Raw genomic sequence first — 4,785 nt, forward strand, 5'->3', positions numbered from 1 at the left:
AAGCTGAAATCCTGGTCATGAGACTAAAAGAAACACATTTACTATAACTACAGTATAAAATGAAATATCTACCATCTTGGTCCTATAGGTTTGTGGAGCAATAAAAGTAATTGGTCAATGACAAGCCCCAAAATATACTAACCTACTAGATCAAAGCAAAACTACTAAATGCATCGAGGGGGATTCCTCTAATAGGGGAGCTTAATATTGGGTTGAAGATACCCTCACTCCCACAGACAATCAGTCTAAGCTCTGACATGGTAATTTGGGGTCTCTGAAGACCAAAAATAAATTTTGGTGCCTCAAGAAGATGAACTGCCATCTTTAATAATACAAGGGACCTGAGGGAAGGCTTTGCTAGTTAATGGGTGACAGCCCATCCTGTATCTTTATGCAGCTAGGCAATGTGGTTTTGGGGATTGTTTTTTGTTATAATTTGTTTAGGAAAGACAACAACTTGGTGTTCCCTGTAGGGGAATGAACAGATGATAAAATATGCAGCGAGGATTGAGTCAACATTTTGGTCTTCTTAATGAATCTGGAGAGCTGACCATTTCCTCTTGGATGACAACCAGACCTTGAGCAGTACCTTCTCCAGCCAGGACAGCTGCTTCATTAGTAGGAGAGTAGTCACAGACACAAGACACATAATACATCCAAAACTATAATAGGTTCAGGGGTGGAACTTTCCAGGTATCTAGCACAACATGCAGAAAGCTCTACTCACTCAAAACATACAATACACATTTGATTCAGAGAACTGTCATTCCTTTTTCTTCACTGAAAGTGCTACTATAAGCAAAGAAATATTAAACCATCTTAACAAAAATAAATCCATACATATCATGTTGGATTAGAAGGAACAGACAGAGTCTGGATGCAGATTGAAACTTAACTATCCTTCACTTCATTTCCTCCATGAACTTTTCTCTAGTGTAAGCCATATGTGTCTTGTTTTATAACATGATAAATAGAGAAATATGTGTTATGTGATAATACTGGTACAACCGATATCATTTTACCTGTTTTCTTGGGGATGGGGAAGTGTAGGTGGGAGGGAAAAAAGTGAGAAAGAGTTTTGGACATAACTAATGTGAGAATTTGTTTCTTTTCAATAAGCAGATTTTAAAATTTTATTATGTGGTTATAATAATCATGTATTATTTTATTATTTTATATATTATATTATGCTATATATATAAAAATAAATGGTAACTCAAATAAAGGAATGCTATTTGTCCTCCATAGATTATCTAGTTTTTAATAACCCCAAACTATGTCTCTAATTTAAATGTATCTCTTCATTCGTACAATAAATCTTTTGAAAAGCAAGTCTCTATTTCTTATCTCATTACACAACTTAAAATGTATCAGCTGTACCTTCTTTTATGTGACTTCCAAGGAATTCCTCTTATACCTGCTTATTTTGGTAAGAACATCATCTTGTGCTATGCCTATGTTCTTTTTTTCATTATACTTTATATATTATAAGCAACATAGGGCTTTTCTTTTAAAAGTTAGTTTTGTCTCCTCTTAATTTAGTATCTTGAGATGTACATCAAATCTTCTAATTGAGGAAAAACTGTTCTACTTGAAGGGTAAAAGAGTTAACCATGAAGAATGACAAGACAAATCCATCCTTACAGTATACCAAAAATTTACACCAGAGAGAAACATTTAATAAACAAATGAAAACATTTACAAAAAAAGTTCATTGGAGACAAGTCCCAAAGGGTCCCTCAGCACAGACCATATTAAGAAAAGGCCAAATTTATAATGTTTGCTCTTTCAAGAAATATGCAACTACATATATGTATATATGTTGTGTGTGTATTAGTCTATAATAGTCTTGTACAATAGCCTTGAGTCCATTGGTAGTGACTCCTGCAAAGAGATTAGAGGGAGAAGCTTTTCTTTAATCTGGGTCTTTTACTCTTTGGCAGATCTCCTCAGTGAAGTTTGAGCACTTGGTGTTTCCTTCTAAATCTTATTCAAGATCTTTTCATCTTTAATTCCTGCAAAGCAGAAGCTCTCCATTTCTACCCATTTTATGCAGTGGTCATGTGTCCCCATGTGCCCCAGCATTATCACAGCACACAGAAGCAGAGCAGTGGGACTGGCCATGTCCTGCCCAGCAATGTCTGTAGTCAAAGATTTTGATCCTGTCAATGCCATTGTTTTCACTCACTATGCCACAAAGACCCCCCAAAAGGCCAGCACATAAATCGCAAAAGATGTCCCCATACAAGTTTGGCATCACAAGTAAATCAAACTGGAACAAATCTTATACCATATTCAAACACATTGTACATCTCAATAAATTTTATGTCTTTAAAGTTTTCTCCAACCTTTCAGCACTTTTGGAGAAAAAGCCCACCTGACATTGGCATGATATTTGCCTTGTGTGCAGCAGTCATGGTGCTTTTGGTGATTGTTCCTGCAATAATCAAAGGCACAATTGTTAATACAGTTGCTTGCTCCTCCAGTGAAGAGTTTAATACTTTTCATCAACAATGACGAGTTCAGTGTCAGTATTTGGCTTCAGCGTTCTCCCAAATAGTCTCAATATTTACATCCATCTAAGACATGTTATAGACTTCAATGGAGACACATGAACACACATTTGGGTAAAGATCAAAAGTTTTAAGAAGGAGATTCATAGAAGGATGTCCAACTGCTAGTGACTTCTTTTAGGGACTTTTTCAGTGCCATCTTGTTTTTGTCCATTTATTCTTTGGCTTTGAGAGAAAACATCTACTTCCTGCAAGGTCCTTTAATTGCAGTGGTATTCCTCTTCCAAATGAAAGGCTGCTTTGGTGGAATCCAAACTTTTCATAACAGAAGCTGATATTTCTGGTCCAATACCATCTCCTGGGATGGAGGTCACTGTGTTTGCGCCACTAGTAAAACCTTGGGTCACCAGTTTTGAGTTTCTGAAGAGCCCTGGCAGCCAAGATACCTGTGGCATCCATGCAGGATAGACCATCGTGTTCTCAGGTCCTGGTGGCAGCAGCAGCTGTGACTGTGTGTCAAAACCATGAATCCCCACTGACCTGGCTCCAGCATCATAGCTGCTCTCTGTGTTTGGGGTAAGCCCTAGAAGACCCATTTCAGGTCTTTGCTTCCCCTTCAATTAATTTTCAATATAAGACACAAGTAACATTAGAATCATTCTGGAGTTCTCATTCTTTTACCTATTCTCCTTTGGGTTAAATCCCAGTTATTGGCTTTAACTGCAAGTTTTTTCTGTGTTTTTAGGCTTTGGTAATCTCAGAGATCCATCGTGCATCCTGAGTACTTCCAAATCAATACTCTAGAGAATAGAAAGGGAAAAATGCATTCAGTTAAGTACCTTCATCTGTATGTCTTCTTGCTCCATATGGTCCATCTGATGATTATTACAGGTCTCTGCTCTACAATTGTTCATGCACAAATTTTTCCTAAGGCATACCTTGTGTGTGACTAACAACCATGGAACATAGCCTATTATTACTGAGCATTTACGATGTATATAGCACTTAATCACCTCAACTCTTTCCTTCCAACTGCAGAGAGCATAACAACATGCCCTCCAGAGCTGCAAAGAACAGAAACCCCTTCATTTGCCTTGTTTGGGCCCTCCCTGCTTCAACCATTTGCATGCTTGGATTTGAATGGAGAATCACTTTTCTCTAATTAGTGGCCTTTTGTGGTCACTTGCTCCTTTAAGAGAAAAAAAAAGTGTATTGGAAAGTTGGATGTTGAGGGCCCTGGCACAGCTGTTATATGACTGGGCAAAGTATTAGATACAAAGTAGTGAGCTCAGACAATTCTTTTCCCACCCTGCCCTCAAATGGGAACACAACCTGAAAGTCACAAAAGCAGTCTTTTAGTCTTTTATTCCAGACAGAGAAGGTGTCTTTTTATGTTACTATTTTTAAAAAATGCAATATGTAACATAGCACTAATATGATACATGTAATTTGTTATATGTAATAAATTATAAGAAATATGCTTATTGAAGAGAAAAGAATTCTCCGATTAGTTATGTTCCAAAAACCAAATCTCAGTCTCTTTTTCCCCTCCCTCCCACCCCTCTCCATCCTCAAGTAGTCAAGAATATAGGTTGTACAAATATTATCTTATAATACATATCTCCCTATTTATCAAGTATATATATATATATATATATATATATATATTGCTTACACTAGAAAAAATTCATGTAGAAAATGAGTAAAGAATGTATGTTTCAATTGGCATTCAGACTCTGTCAGTACCATCTTAGTCACAAGTCCCTTGGAGTTGTCCTGGATCCTTGCTTTGTTGATAATAACTTAGTCATTTACAAGTCGCTCATCATATATTGTTGTTACTGTGTAAAATATTCTCCTGGTTCTGCTCACTTCACTTTGCATCACTCCATATAAAATTTCCCAAGATTTTTGTGTTCATTTTGTTCATTATTTCTTATGGCACAATAATATTCCACATTTAGTTCAGCTTTTCCTCAATTGATGGCTGTCCCTTAAGTTTCCAGCTCTTTTTTAGAAGACCTAAATGAACGGATGAACAGTGAAATAAGCAGAACCAGGAGAATATTGTAACAATAAAAACAATGTAGTGGAATGATCAATTGTCATAGATTTTACTACACACAGCAATATAATTATCTAACAATTCTGAGGAACTTATGAAAAAGAGTGTTATCCACCTGCAGAGAAAGAACTGTTGGAGTAGGAAAAGATAGATATAATTTAACACTTATTTATTTGGGTATACGTTTTAGGGTTTTGGTTTTATATG

At 36.4% G+C, this 4,785-nt stretch overlaps 1 pseudogene; it reads right to left on the reverse strand.

Annotated features, from left to right (window-relative positions):
- Window positions 1–1,772: 1,772 nt before the first annotated feature.
- LOC100616842 (isocitrate dehydrogenase [NAD] subunit alpha, mitochondrial-like) lies at window positions 1,773–3,250 on the reverse strand (annotated as a pseudogene).
- Between the last annotated feature and the right edge of the window lie 1,535 nt (window positions 3,251–4,785).

Source organism: Monodelphis domestica, chromosome 8, assembly GCF_027887165.1.
Source record: "Monodelphis domestica isolate mMonDom1 chromosome 8, mMonDom1.pri, whole genome shotgun sequence".
In the NCBI taxonomy this organism is placed as follows: Eukaryota; Metazoa; Chordata; class Mammalia; order Didelphimorphia; family Didelphidae; genus Monodelphis; species Monodelphis domestica.